This window comes from Cetorhinus maximus, chromosome 20 (assembly GCF_964194155.1).
Source record: "Cetorhinus maximus chromosome 20, sCetMax3.hap1.1, whole genome shotgun sequence".
In the NCBI taxonomy this organism is placed as follows: domain Eukaryota; kingdom Metazoa; phylum Chordata; class Chondrichthyes; order Lamniformes; family Cetorhinidae; genus Cetorhinus; species Cetorhinus maximus.
Window position 1 is genome coordinate 6770092 of NC_135898.1, and position 16166 is coordinate 6786257.

At 43.1% G+C, this 16166-nt stretch overlaps 1 protein-coding gene and 1 pseudogene across 3 annotated transcripts in view; both read left to right on the forward strand.

The window, feature by feature from the left end:
* The first annotated feature begins 910 nt into the window (after positions 1 to 910).
* LOC144694630 (large ribosomal subunit protein eL37-like) lies at positions 911 to 1194 on the forward strand (annotated as a pseudogene).
* Positions 1195 to 4472: 3278 nt separating this feature from the next.
* The window catches only part of rhobtb2a (Rho related BTB domain containing 2a), a 53368-nt gene continuing 41674 nt past the window's right edge, over positions 4473 to 16166 (forward strand). For 2 of the 3 annotated variants that reach the window (XM_078565408.1, XM_078565410.1), the window contains exon 1: positions 4473 to 4612. The gene's annotated coding sequence lies outside the window, so the exon portion shown is untranslated. Of the gene's footprint in view, positions 4613 to 4916; positions 4990 to 16166 lie in introns of those variants that run through there. The other variant, XM_078565409.1, reaches the window with a different exon arrangement.

Below are 16166 nucleotides of genomic sequence, written 5' to 3' on the forward strand. Positions count from 1 at the left end.
AATGTGAAAAGTCTCAAGCTGCTATCTACAAGGAACCAAAGCCGAGGGAAAACTCACATTGAATTTGACTGTCCAGGGTGTTTGCTTTGCCTGGGTCTGTTTAAATCTTTGTGTTTTACTGTTGTCTTAACGGAGGTGTGACGGGGAGTTAGATTAATTAGGGGAGCTAAGAGTTATCATAGTAGTAATTGGCAGACCTGTGTATGTGCTTAAAATTATTTATTTTATTAATGAATGTTTAATTTAGTTTTGTAAAAAACCCTCTAAGCTTCGGTGGCCTTCTTTTTACTGAATTCAAAGCCCGCATCTCAAAATAAATACAGACTATAAATAGTTGTGGCAGCTGCTTTAAGTTTCCTTCTGGGATTTGAGCAGCTTGACATTTACCATCTGCCTGCCATAACAGTAGGCTTCAACAGCTGCAAAGCTGAAACATTGTCATGCTACTCTCTTGGAGTGACCTCACACTATTTTACTAAATTCAATTTGCTTAACTGCACCTAATTCACAGAGTTCCATTCTTGCAAATCCAAGACTGGTTTGTGTCAGTGCAAAATGCGTGACATAACTGAATTATAAAAGTAATGAGGCAATAGGGTGGGTAATTCACACAGGTGGGCCATGATCAGCGAACATTTCATACACACGAGCAATAGCATCATGATTTAGTTGTTCAGCTTCCTTTGGTTTTGCTGATGTGGAACTTTGTTGTTTTATTTTAAGCTTTGTCCAGTTTGATTGGACCATGCTTTGGCTTATTGTTTCCACGATGCCCTTCAGGGGTACTTGTGGTGCTGACCCTGGGTCAATGAAGTGTTGCATTGATTGGCCCAATTAAGATGAGCGCAGGTGGAAGAATTCTGAAAGCAAGCCAACAATGAAGGTGACTATTTTGCTGCACTCAGTGAAAATGACAAAGGGAACATCATCAGTTGGTAAGTGGCGGAACAGGACGCACACTCTTTGCCGGCTAAAGCATTTCACCTGCAGAAATCGACCTGCGGTAAATGTGCCTACCCTGCCAAGAGAAAGAGGAAGCATAACTGGAGTGCTCAGGCCAAAAGGAGAAACACAACTGGTACAGGCCGCATGAGGCACCTGAAGGTGGTGTATCGCCAATTCAGGGATGGATTCCGTGAAGGGACCACCCGAAAGCCCAGGCGTTCCACAATGGCTTCCTCCAGCACTGCATAAACTACTAGTGTATCTATGCAACAAATAAAGCTATGGTTCGGAAAGTTAAAAAAAAGAGAAAATGATTGTTGAAGAGTTAGTTGTATCAGCTGTGGCTCAGTTGATCCTCTCACTTCTATATCAGAAAGTCATGGCTTCAAGTTCCAGTCCAGAGACTTGAGCGCAAAAATCTCAGCTGACATCCGGTGCAGTACTGAGGGAGTGCTGCAGTGTTGGTTTTCCAATCATTCAGATGAAATGTTAAACTGAGGTTGTTTCTTGTGGATGCAAAAGATCCCGTGGGACTATTTTGAAGATGAGCAGGGGAGCTCCCTCCCTGTTGTTCTTGCCAGTATTTATACCTTAATCAGCATTAGTCAAAAAAACAGATTACCTGGTAATTATCACATTGTTTTTTGTGGAAGTTTGCTGTCTGCAAATCGGATGCTGCATTTCCTACATTATAGCAGTGACTACACTGCAAAAAATACTTTTTTTTCTTCATTCATGGGATGTGGGCCTCGCTGGCTAGTCAAGCATTTATTGCCCATCCCTAATTACCATTGAGAAGGTGGTGAGCTGCCTTCCTGAACCGGTGCACCCACAGTGCTATTAGGAAGGGAGTTCCAGGATTTTGACCCAGCGACAGTGAAGGAACGGCTGATATATTTCCAAGTCACGATGGTGTGTGGCTTGGAGGGGAACTTGCAGGTGGTGGTGTTCCCATGTGTCTGCTGCCCTTGTCCATCAAGGGCCAATGGTTTGATTCTCTCTTGTTGGACATAGCCATTGCCTGGCACTTGTGTAGCACAAATGTTACTTGTCGCTTGGCAGCCCAAGCTTGGATCTTGCTGCATTTGGACATGGACTTCATTGGCTGCAAAGCACTTTGGGACAGACATCCTGATGTTGTGAAAGGTGCTAAATAAATGCAAGTCTTTTTTCTAAATTAAAAGGTCATCGAGGAATCTTTGAAACACTCAAATTGAGCTAGATTTATAATATTCTCATTTTTGTTTCCAAAATTTCTGTGCTGTCTCCCCTCCCTCTCTATTATACTCCTTGAGCCCTACAGCCCTCCCTATTTATGTAACCTCCTGCAGCACCTACAACCCTCCCTATCTCTGTAACCTCCTCCAGCCCCTACAACCCTCCCTATCTCTGTAACCTCCTCCAGCCTTTACTACCCTCCCTATCTCTGTAACCTCCTACAGCACCTACTACCCTCCCTATCTCTGTAACCTCCTACAGCCCCTACAACCCTCCCTATCCCTGTAACTTCCTCTGCCCCTACTACCCTCCCTATCTCTGTAACCTCCTACAGCCCCTCCAACCCTCCCTATCCCTATAACTTCCTCCGCCGCTACTACCCTCACTATCTCTGTAACTTCCTCCGCCCCTACTACCCTCACTATCTTTGTAACCTCATCTGGCCCCTACTACCTTCCCTATCTCTGTAACCTCCTACAACACCTACAACCCTCCATATCTCAGTCATCTCCTCCACCCCGAACCCTCTCTGTCTCCGTAATCTCACCTCGCACCCAACAGTGCTCCCGAGATCTCTGCACTCCTGCAATTCTGGCCTCTCGCAGACCACCGATTTCCATCACTCCACCACTGGTGGCCGTGCCTTCAGCGGTCTGGGGCCCTGAGCTCTGAAATTCCCTTGCAATCTCTCCCTGACTCTTTCTCCTGTAAAGCCCTCCTTGAACCCGAGCTCTTTGACCAAGCCTGATACCTGTATTGCTCGGTGTTCCTGTTATACTATGTTGAAGGTACTATGTAAATGCAAGGAATTGTTACAATTCATAACAGTGTGAGATAGTCTCGGACCAGGACCTGACCTCGGAGCTGAATCGTCACTATTTCACTGATGATCTCAGGTTAGCCATGGGGTTACATTCGACACTGTTTCATTTTCGGTTTTATCTTTTGCAATAGAGTTTAGAAATATTATTTTTTTAAAAAATATAGTTAACCTCCACACAAAGGAATTGGAGTGTATGAGACACACAGACAATCGCTTCACCAATCACACAAAACTTGCACATTCATTCTCCTGTGTCCTCGAAATTTGAAATGTACCACGGTGACAGGTCATTTTTAAACATCCAGTGTCTACACAGGATGGTCATCTAAGTTACTCGGGAAGTTTTTGAATAACATCGATTTATATAGCCAGACAAATGAGAGGTTAGAGAAAAAAAAAACTACATCCGACTAGATCGAAACCCCACGGCCTTCAATCGTCAATGGACAGCTCGTCACCTTGCAAGGTGCAAAATTCCAAAGTACGAATTGTGTGACTTGGTGTCACACTTCAGAGATGATTCTTACTGTCTATTTGTACGCGAGTGGTGTCACCGCTGGGTATGATGCCCGGGCTAAACGGGGATGGTGGAAAATGTTATTCGGGTGAAGAAAAAGCAAGAGTTGGATTTGAAGCACCACGGGGAATTTTATTTATTTATTTATTTTTTTTAAAAAACGTTTTCTCCACTCTTGGAAGGTATGACGGAGGCAGGTTTCTCTCTTTTAATTTCACACAGCAGCGATGCAAAATCAACAGTGGGTCCGGCTCATTCGCAAGTGCTCGAAATGTGTCTGCTCCTCATTAAACAGCAACTCAAGTGCCCAAAAGTATTGCAGGCGCCCGGGGTGGGGGAAAGAAGACAGAAGCTATATTTTTATAAATATCCAGAGGCCCTGCTTGCTCCCATTGTCTATTTTTGCGAACAGGGGAGGGGGCGATTGGTCAGAATTGAATGAAACACCCGGAGCATGAGTTTTCACTGTAGGAGTATGTGTTCCAGGACTGTTTGCATCCCCGCACTTGTGCCTTGGGACACTAATTTTTGTGTCAGAGCTGGGGGGGGTTCCTACCCTTCCGGTGCTGGCTGGTGTCGGATGATGGACGTTAACGCGGGCCAATCGGGAGACAGAAAGCCTTTGTGACGAAGCTGTGGGCGGGGTCGCGTCGGAGCCAATGGGCACGGTGAAAGGAGGCGGGGACAGTCCCTTCCAGCGCCTGGCACTCAGTTCGCTGCAGAATCTTTTTATTTTTATGAATGAAGCAATATCTGCAGCGTGAGCCGATTTTAGCGGATGGTTTTAATGGAGGGGGGGATAAAAAAAGGTCTGGTTTAATATATTTAATATATCTCCGCCTGCTTTAATACTTCCATTCACTAGCCATACGCAGGGCGCTGTATTTTCTGCGGAAACATGATTTCTTCAGTGATTTGTTGCGCGATGGTTTTTATGTTTTAGTTTACAGCAGTGAAGCCATTCATTTTGCTACAATGCGGAATGATTTATTTCTAATTGACACACTCTTCAAATGGATACAATGACTGAGATACCTGCGATTGACTGAGGGAGGGAGAGGCGAGGCGAATCTACTTCCTCATTGAAGGAAGATTTACCATTCAAAAGGGTGAGTTGCCAATTTTATTGTTTTTTTTTCTTTCTTTCCCCCACTCACCCACCCCGGATATGTGCGCGTATATATCTGATATATTTGTATTTCTCCGCTTCTATTTTGGGAAAGGTGCATTTTTTTTTCCCCTTTCTGTCAAGGGTCTGTCCTGGCCCATCAGTGGCTAAATTGAGCCGGTTGTCTTGGTAACAGGAAATCTGGCTATGGACTTCTGCTCTGAGTACAGACCAGAGTATTTCTGTGCACAAAGGCTTGAGGGCTTGGCTAACGGGTCTCTCAGTAACTGGGCGATGGATGGAGCCTTGCCCGCACAGCCCCAGAGGGAGACAACATTTCGGTTGCTTCTGTTTTCCTGCCCGAGCCGAACATCTCGTGTGAGTTTTAAGTCTTGTCTTGTCCCCTACATCTGTCCAGCGCTACGGGAAGGAAGGATTAATAATTTTTTTTTTTTTTAATTTAAAAAAAAGAGATTAAAAGATTCACCGTGAATCACTTATTCTTTTCCTGCCCTGGACGAATATTTCTGGTACCAGTCTTAATCTCTTGTGGGTCACTCGCTTTGTACAATTTGTGCGAAGAATTAATGCAACTCTTTAAAAATAGATTCAACCTTTATTTTTTTTTTGCATGTGTGCGAAAGGAATGTACGTACAGATTTGATCATGAATTATGCATTTCAGAGATGCTGTCGAACCATGTGATGGATAAGTACAATCATGTTATCCTAATAGTGACAAGAGCGGACAAAGTTCATCAGGGCGACAATAATTTTTTAAATTCTTTCATGGGGTGTGTGTCACCTGCAAGGCCAGCCATCCCATCCCGAATTGCCCTTGAACTGAGTGGCTCGCTCAATCATGTCAGAGGGTAGTTAAGAGTCAGCCACATTGATGTGACTCTGGAGTCATATATCGGCCAGACCAGGCAAGGATGGCAGATTTCCCTCCCAGATGTTTTTTTTTAAATAAAAATTCATGATGCTTTGATGGCAAAACTTCTGATATTAACTCTCGATTAAATTTAAATTCCACCAGCTGCTCGGGTGGGATGTGAACCCCCCACCACCCTCTGGGGCATTGACTTGGGCTTTTGGATGACGAGTCCAGTGGTGTTCCCACGAGACCACCAGCTCCCCCTATTTGGTTCCATACTTGTCAATGCACTCGTGTCCACTGGTTATTTGCAATTTAATGTATTTTTTTTTACATGCATTTAAACTTTAAAAACTATGCCAAAGTGGGTAAATATTTCCATTGTAAAGCCACGAGAGCCAGACACAAAGCAAAACAGTTGACGTAACTCAGTTTCTTTATTACTGTTTGTAGATTTCAAACATTAGTCAGAACAGTTTTAGTAAATGACTCAACATGTAATTATTCACATGCTAGAACACAAAACATCCATTGTAAAATTTAACAAATCAGTAATCCTCGCAGATTAGGCTTTGTACACAAGTTCTAGTGCACAGTACAGGTTAGGGTGACACCAATTTGACTTCATTTGAGACTTGGGAAGGTAAGGGTTATGGAACCAGAGTCGGTGGATTGAGCTAAAATGCAGGTCAGCCATGATCTGACTGAATGGTGGAACAGGTTGGAGGGCATGATTGGCCTTCTCCTATCCCTGTGTCTCTACAAACTACTGTAGAAGATGCAAGTTTTAATCTTACAGTAAGCTTTTGCTTACCCCCACCTCACTTTTTATTGCCTTGCCCAAGTGGTCTGTGTGTGTGTGTGTCTATGTGTGTGTGTGGGGCGGGGTGGGGGGTGGGGGAGGGGGGGGGGGTGGTGGTTTGATACCTGAGTATTGGGAGGCAACAAATTATCGAGAGTATCATAGATGAGCCTGATCCTGTTATTCCACAGTATCCACACACAGTTTTACTTCACCAGCTTTTAGTTGTTCTTCGAGTGTGGGTGACATTGGTAAGGCAGTATTTAGTACCCATCTGCATAGTGTGGGACTGGAGTGACATGAAAGTAAGGATGGCAGGATTCCATCCCTCAAGGGCATCTTGTGCATGTATTCCGCATAGTAATTTACTGCTGTGATTTTCTTTAGACAAAATTATTGCTAAACAGGCTTTCTTGGGATGGATTGAGGGAAAGTGCCCACTGTTGTCTACTCAGCCATCCTAAGGTTAAGGAAATAAAAGAAGTTGGATTTAAATAGCACCTTTCATGACTAAAGCACTTTACAGCCAATGAAGCACTTTAGAAGCGTAGTTACCTTTGAAATATTGCAAAATTTGGTCATCAATTTGAGCACAGCAAAGCCCCACAAAAAGCAATGGGATACATGATCAGATAACCTGTTTTAGTGATGTTGAGGGACAAAAATGGGCTAGGACACTAGGAAAAAACTGCTCAGGCTGCTGTGATGCTGTTAGTAATATGTGATGGAAACTCAGTATTTACAACAAGAAAGCAAGATAATTCAAATGAGTTTTTAATTATTATAACATGCACAAAGTTTATTTTAACGATTAAGTTAATTTAGTGAATACACAACCCTGCATAGAGTACAGCAGGTGGATGAGGGAGTTTCCAGCTTTGATTAAAGTAAAAGCAAAATACTGTGGATACTGGAGATCTGAAATACAAACAGAAAATGCTGGAAAAACTCAGCAGGTCTGGCAGCATCTGTGGAGAGAGAAACATGGTGAACGTTTCGAGTCTGTATGACTCTTCTTCGAAACATAAACTTCAGCTTTGATCCCTGGTCTGTTTGATTTTTAATTCTCCTTAATAATCTTGGAGGCAAGATTGAATAAGTTTGAAGTTATTTGAGACTTGTATATGTTAGACCTGCTCCTGATAGATCAAAGCCGAAATAAACTATTTTGGAACTGCTACATCGATAGGAATGTGTTATTTTCTATAAGGGAGATGCTACAATTTCATTTGTGTGACTACTGCTGCTAAGTTGCTTCTGCCCACTTGCTCTTATCAAGATTGTGATAGACAGATTTTTAATTAGTAAGGGAATCAAGTGTTATGGGGAAAAGGCAGGGAAGTGGAGTTGAGGATTATCAGCTCAGCCATGATCTCATTGAATGGCAGAGCAGACTCGATGGGCTGAATGGCCTACTTCTGCTCCTATGTCCTTTGGCCCCATAACAGTCAATGAAGATTGCACAATGATTTCAACCTGAGGGCTTTAGTGTCAGGTCAACAATTACCCTCATTTGCTCTCAATGTAGGGGGTCATTTTAACCTCACATTCTACTCCATGTGAGCTGCTGCTGCCCATGTCTTAACTTGCACTAAGTCCCATTCACCTATTGCCCCTGTGCTCACTGACCAACATCAGCTGCCGGTCATGCAACCTCTTGATTTTAAAACTCTCGTCCTTGTTTTCAAATCCCTCTGTGGCCTCGCCCTCTCGCTATCTTTGTAATCTCCTCCAGACCCACAAATCTCTGAGATATCTGCATTCATCCAATTCTGGTCTCTCGAGCATCCCTGCTTTTAATCACTCCACCATAGATGGCTGTGCCTTCAGCTGCCTAAGCCTAACCTCTGGAATTCTCTCCTTAAATCTCTTTGGCTCTATCCCTTGCTTTCCAACTTTAAGACACTCCATAAAACCTAACTCTTTGACCAAGCTTTAGGTCATCTGAGCTAATATGTCCTTAAGAGGCTTGGTGTAATATTTTCTTATGTAGCGGCCCTGTGAAGAGTCTTGAGATGTAATATGATGTTAAAGTTGCTGTTGTTAACTCCCCAATTGAGAAATGTGCGGGATTGGGAGAAACACTACTTTTACACCCTGCCCAATGACTTTACATTTCTGATGGGCAGATTGGCTTAAAACCGCCCCCTGAGTATCTCCGTTACATTGAGGAAATTCTTAAAACAGTTGCCCACACTTTCACAATTCTGGTTTATCAATCATGAAAATATCTTGCAACTGGGAAAAGTAACTAACTTTTGCCTTAAAATGTGTTAACATGCCTCACACGTGCGATCAACAGCTCTCTCGTAATTCACAGTTTATATATAGTGTTTCAATAAGAATATTGGATTGTGGACCAAGAGCACAGGTGAACTATGAGCAGCTCTCTGCAGATGTTCCATGACAGCTTGCAACAAGCCGCTGAGTGAGACTGCCACTAAATGATATGGATACCTGATTTTTTTGTTTTGTGCCCTTTCTGTATCGGCTCAAGTGTCTTTGTCGCCTGTCATGCTACCAAATAATGGGATGGCACAATAGACCAAAAATAGCTTCACAGCCAGTGACAGGTCCCTCATCAGATGTTCTATTATAAATTAGACATGTAATTCAACATTTGAAGTTGAGAACAAATATGCAAAGCAAAATATTGTTTGGGGCAGATGGCCTGATCTGCAAACCGAATGACTTTTGAAGACCGCTCTTTTATAACAGAGTGCCGCACTTGTTACTTTTCAAAATACTGTTGTACACTAATTCACTGTGCTGTTTATTGGAGCTTTATTTAGTGTCACCTAACAACTTATGGAAAGAAATGAGAAAAAGCCTTAGATTTACCTAGCACCTTTCATGACCACCAGACTTGCCAGAGCGCTTTACAGTTTATGAAGTGTAGGAAACACAGTAGCCAATTTGCATAGAGCAAGCTCGCACAAATGGCAATATGATAATGATAATTTTGTGATGGTGATAGAGGACACCAGGCGTAACACCCTTTCTATTGTCAAGGGATCTTTTATTCTCATCTGAGAGGAACTCGGTTTAACCTCTAATCCTAAAGAAAGCACCTCAGACAGTACTCCCGCACGAGAGTATCAGTCTTGATTTTTTTTATATATGCTCTCAAGTCCTGGAGTGGGACTTGAACCTACTGACTGACACATGAGAGTGCTACGCACTGAACCTCAGATTTGTGAAGTTATACATGATCAATACTTGTGTTGATATCTGGGACAGAAATCAAAATTGTGCCCTGCCAATATTTTGTGTACTTTTCAAATCCAATGTGGCTAAAGTCAACCTGCTTGCTCCCACTTTCCGACCAAGCCACAGTTGTCATGGACTTGATGTGTGGGATTCAAGACATTTCGGTAGAAATGCTAAAGAGATGAATTCAGGGACTGACAGCTGGGATTGCTGATTGGCACCACAGGGTGCTAGTTCTACACCCACAGACATGAGGCTGTAATATACTTAGCTTCTGTACACCCATTCTGGAAACGTTGAGTACTGCTCACAAAGCTACCTTAACCTGCTGTATTTTTGGTGCAACTAGGAGAGATATTTATGAACAAACTGCACTACAGCTAGCTACCTCTTTAAACTGCATAGATTTTCCTCTCTCTCACCCATAAAACCCCATTATCCAATAATATGCCACAAAAATGATGCCAATCACAACTTGGAAGCAGAAAAGTCTCTAACCGGCAAAGGACAGGGAGACCCTCTGGTCCTTTCAGCCTCCTCCACCCATCTGAAATACCATGTGCATCAGAATAAATACCCGACACCCCACCCACAAGCCATGTGATTTCCTTGACTGAAATTAGATAGACCACTTTTTCAAGTGTGTGTGGAACGCTACTCCCTATTAGATATACTTTTACATGGTCGACTGACAAAAGCAAAATTTATTCCTGGCCTTTTGGAATTCAAAAAAAATAAACCAGGAATGTTGGCAGAGTGAACAGGAATCAGTGCTAACTATTGCTGCTTAGACTGGCTTCTAAATTAGGAAATAAGTCTTCATGTTCGAAGCACAATATCATCTAACGTTAGTAATAATTATCTGGATCAATTCGAAAGTCTCTCTTTCTGAATATCCATCCTCATTGAATTGTCCTATAAAAGTATATCATCCATTAATCTGGTCAGTGAAAATCAGGAGATTTAAAGAAAAATATGAAGTTTTTTAAAAGTAGAGTATTTAGCAAAGGTCAGCTGATTGAGACATCTTTCAGTGCTCTTTTAACCAAGTTTTGAACAGCAACTTCTGAAATTGCACTGTGTGATTATTCCCAGACAAACACTAAGACATACTCACCTCAGATTCTTTCCTCCAATACTTCAGCTGAGGTGTTAATTTGCCAAAACTCAGCACCTCGATTAAAATATGAAACAGGAGTATTTGAGAGGAACCTGTTCGCCCACAGGATAATTTCAAGGACTTTTGACCCAATAGATCTGTACTGGTGTTTATACTCTGTACAAGCCTCCTTCCACTTCATACAGCTAATTCTGTATCTTAATGATTGTGTTCCACTGTGCCTGTACTTCGTACTATTTCATTCTTAAGAGATTGCATTTATTTCAGCTGCAGAAAGCTTTTCCCAAAGCTGAACTCTCTGAATTTGATTTCCTCGATGTATTTGAATATTGCCTTGCACTCTGTGACGTGCAGCATTGTGCTTCAGAATGCAATTAATATTTACAACATGTTATTCTCACAAAAGCTTTAATCTGTATGCGTTGGTTTCCTTTTCTTACTCATCATCCATGACGGTAAAAAAAAATAGCTGCCATAAGTACAGAAACAAAATACTGCAGATGGTGAAAAATAAGCCAAAAGCAGAAAATGCTAGAAATACACAGGCCATGCAGCATCTGTGGAGAGAGGAAAACAGAGGTAAGAGTTTGGGGTTGGTGATCTTTTGTAAGAAGTGGACCCTGTTAGAAATGTAATAGTACTTAAACAAGTCCAGAGGCAGGGAGAGGGGAGGAAAGAACAAAAGGGGAGGTGGTCAGGTGGAAGGCAGGAGTGATTCATTGAGAAAAGGGATCTGGGTGCAATTTGTTAAAGGGTAGCCGTGAGACAAAAAAAAACATCAAAATGTTGTGTTTCGAGGACCTGTAAATGACAACAGGAGAACCATTACCAGCACCTGCTTTTTGAGAAATGGGAACAGTGCTTATGATCTGACGTTGTTGAACTTGCTTTTGAGTTTGGAAGGCTGTTTGGAAGTGTCTTAATGGAAAGATGAGGTTCTGTACCTCGAGCTTCTTTGCAAAAGTGTTGGAGGCGGAGGACAGAATGGTCTGGGTGGGAGCGGGGCAGAGAATTAAAATGACAAGCTCTGTGTCAAGCTTGTGAACTGAATGGATGTGTTAAGGAAAGCAATTACCCAATCTGAGCTTTGTCTCCCTAATGTAAGGGAGAAGGTTCAACTTGGCACTGTATGACTTTTTGGACTCAATATTGAGTTCAACTGCAAGTCCAAAAGTAATAGATTGGCTGTGAACTAGTTTGGGACATGATCAAGTGCTATATAAATGCAATGATTAAAGCAAAATACTGCGGGTGCTGCAAATCTGAAATAAAAACAGAAAATGCAGGAGAAGCTCAGCAGGTCTGGAGCACCTGTGGAGAGAGAAACATAATTAACGGTTCGAGTCCGTATGACTCTTCTTCAGAGCTAAAAGGCTAAAATGCAACTTCTTTTGGCACAACAGAAAGAACTTGCTTTTGTATAGTGCCTTTCATCACCTCAAGATGTCCCACAGCCCCACACAGCACTTTAGAAGCACAGTCACTGCTGCAAACGAGGACATGCAGCGGCTGATCGGAGCACAGCATTCCACGAACAGCAGTGTGAAAATAACCAGATAATATGCTTTAGTAATGTTGTTTGAGAGACGATTATTGGCCAGGACATAATACCATCCGATTTCACGTGAAAAGTCTTGCAACATTATCCTGCCTGCTTTAAAGATTAAAAAATGCATGGTGTCGAAACTAAAATGAAGTCATTGATAGGATGAATAATGCATAGGAGCACTAAGACACATCAAATATGCAATACTTAAAAACAATACAGATGCAACAATCTTTTCACAGTTACACAAGTATGTAAGCATAGAAAAATGATGACAGCCTCATTTCAACAGGGAGTGGGAATCGAACCGGGGTGGGGGTGGAACAGGAGGCGGGGTGATAAGTGGCTTGCCTCATCCCTGCCCTGAGCTTGGCAGTGTGACCACCTGGCACCTGGGCAGCATTAACTGTTACAATGCTTTCTTGGCCGCCCTCCCATCTAGGAAACTTGAGCTCGTCTAAAACTCTGCTCTCTCGAATCCTCTTCGCCTTTCCATCCATCCCTCCTTCTTTAAGATGTTCGTTAAAAGCTACTTTGACCAAGCTTTTGGTCGCCTGTCCTTTTGTGGCTTGGTGTTGGATAATGCAGCTGTGAAGAACTTTGGGAAGTTCTGCTACGCGAAATGCATTCTATAAATTCAAGCTGTCGCAAGTTTCCAGTCAGCTGCCGATTTTGGTAAGGGAAGGCTTTCACTTTCATTCTCACTATTTTGAATGTACAATGGTGCTCAGACAGTTTCCATGTTTTGCACAACTCTATCGGAATTCATAGAAAACTGAGGCAAAGCCACTGGAAATCCTACTGCGCAGTTCACTGGAAGTGAGGAACTTTGTTAGTTCAGGGTCATACATCAACTGCAAAGATGGACAGTAAAATAAATGACAGCTTTCAGCTCATGAGCAGCAAAGTCCATTAACAGGAAACCCGCAAACCTAATTCCCACGGAAGCAAAATAGTACTTTTTTTTAAAAAAAGCAATGAGCATCTTAAGGGGTAGGAATGAGACATCTGTGCCATCACGATACAAGTAGCATTGCATGGGCCATCTATCGTACTCTCTGCTTAATAGTCAGTCATCCGAAATGCTACAACTGAATATTGGGCGGGAGGTATGCCTGGTGACACATTCAATACTGTCTATCTAGCGCTATGCCTATAAAGGCTATATTTTTTTTGATTAAGTAATGCCTTTCCTGAGTTAGCTGACCTCAGTCCATTTCACAGTAGGGGTGGTACAGTTTTAGTTCCATACTCCTGGTCAAGAGATGGTAAAAATCTGCCAGGCTTTTAACCCTGATTGCTATCCAGTGACTGCTGCTGGTTAGTGTCAATGTTGCTTGAGCAAAGGATCAGGGGAATGGCCCCATAAGTTGTCCAACCATGCTGTATTTGGGCTCCTGCTTGGGATTGCAGACACGCTCAGGTGAGTGTGGAATTGTTGCCATTAAAAGAGGGAAAAAAGAGAATTGATAGGGTGGGGGACTGTGGAGAAATGGACTGCTGCAAATAGTAAGTATAACTTTAATCTGCAAGTGTAAACAGCTGATTGTGTGCATATCAGAGCTTAGGGAAGCGATTTGAAATGCTTTCAAATTGGCAGGTGGTTCCAGATGGTGATAACATATTCAGTCGCCCTTGGTTCTATTTGCAAGACTCGTTTGGCTGACAGTTAGTTGCATTAGATGATGACAGCGATATTATGCCCTGCTGTATTGAATCAAAGACATTAATGTACAGATGGCCCAGCTCTTGCTCATCCTTGATTTCTTTTCAAGTGCGCACTCCTGTCGATAATTAGAGTGACAGATATGATCATATTTAATTGGTTATGCCACTGGACCAGTAACAAATCAAGGGTGAGCAGTAAGGAAAGTCTTACTTTTACTTTCCTCAAAATGAAAAATACTACAACCAGTTTCCGGGGTCTGAAAGATGAATAAAACAAGTTTCATGAGATCGTAGTGAATGGAAACTGTCTCCCGCTACCCAAATAACTTCTCTATGAGGTGATGTTGGCCACTCGGAATTCGTCCAACTCCCTTTTAAATGATAACAGCAAATCTACATTCACAGCACAAGTTGACAACTTGTTCCATCAACATTTTGGGTTGCCACTGACCAGAAACTGAACTGGTACCAGCCATATAAATACTGTGGCTGCAAGAACAGGTCAGAGGCTGGGAATCCTGCGATGAGTAACTCACCTCCTGACTCCCCAAAGCCTGTCCACCATCTACAAGGCACAAGTCAGGAGTGTGATGGAATACTCTCTACTTGCCTGGATGAGTGCAGCTCCCACAACACTCAAGAAGCTCGACACCATCCAGGACAAGGCAACCTGCTTGATTGACACCCCTTCCACCACTTCAAACATTCACTCTTCTCAGCACAGTGGCAGGAGTGTGTACCTTTTACAAGAGGCACCGCAGCAACTTGCCAGGACTCGTTCAACAGCACCTGCTAAACCCATGACCCCAACCACCTAGAAGGACAAGGACAGCAGACACATGCAAACACCAGCTCCTGCAAGTCCCCCTCTGAGTCACTCACCAACCTGACTTGGAACTATGTAGCTGTTTCTTTGCTGGATTAAATACCTGGAACTCCCTCCCTAACCGGGAGGTGTACTAACATCAGAAGGACTGCAGCAGTTTCAGAAGGCGGCTCACCACCATCTTCTCCAGTCCAATTAAAGCTGGGTAACCAATGCCGGCTTTGCCAGAGACGCTGACACCCTGTGAACAATTTTGTTTTTAAAGTCAACCACTCTTCTGGAAAACAAGTCACCCCAACACCTGCCTTAGTTTTGTACTTAAGCAATTGATAGTCATATCCCCTTGTCCTCCCTGACTTATCTAGCAGCATTACAATGGGAGTTCCAGCCCGAGTTATGCACACAAGTCCCCAAGAGTTTGACTCAAACCCATGTTTTTCTACTTCATCAGCCAGAGTGCAATTAACTGAACTAAGGCTAATTCCGAAATCACAGCTCATTGGTGGTGAGGGTGATTCCAATTTTCCTTCCCTTCCTTTGAGGAATGTACAGTATGGCTTCTGCTTGACACTTTGTTAAAGTGAGAAGGATATATTGGCCTTGGAGCAAGAGTAGCATAGGTTTACCAGAATGACACCTGGACTCCATGGAGGAGAGAACACACAAACTCAGGGGTTGTATTCCCTGCAATTTAATAAGTTAATGAATGATTTGATCAAGGGTTTCAAGATATTAAAGGGAACAGACTGGGTAAATGAAGAGAAACTATTTCCATTGGATGGAGAATCGAAGGCCAGAGGGGCTGAACCTAAAAGTTAGAGCCAAATCTTCCTGGAGTGATATTAGGCAGCACCTCTACACACAAAGGGTTATAGAAGTTTGGAACTCAATTACACAAATGGGAATTGATGCTAGATTAATTGTACATTTGAATCTTAGATTGATAGATTTTCCTTATCCTAAAGTCTTAAAGGAATTGGGACAAAAGTGGGTATAGTTCAGATAGATAATGCCTGATCTGTGACTTAATTTTGGAAGAGACATAAGGGGCTAAATGGTCTCCTCCTGTTCTATCTCTCTATGGCCTGAGTTTTTCAGATGGCAGGTCTCCCTTCCCACCAAACGAAGAATTGGCAGGGAAAACATCCCTGCCTACTCTAAGTGCCCCGCAGCCATTTCATGCTTGCTTGAGTGTTAAGTGGCTGCAGGCGAGATTTCTGGCCCTAACTCGGGAGGAAGTCCTGCCTTAGAGAGCTGCTGGTCAATCTGATTGGCCGGCAGCTCTTCAGTCCCTGCAGTGATGAGCTGCAGTGAACTGAAGAGGAAGTGCACCAACATGCCTGAGCCTAAGTCCCGGGGACAGAGGGCAAGGTTGGTTTAAGGGGTCCCTAGTGGGGGGTAGGGAAAGGCCCGGTGGTGGCGGGGGAGGGAGGGAGGCCCAGTGGCCACTGGACCTTAAGGGGCTGTGACTGCAGTCAGAAGGGGGGCTCCTGATGGAGGATCCCCC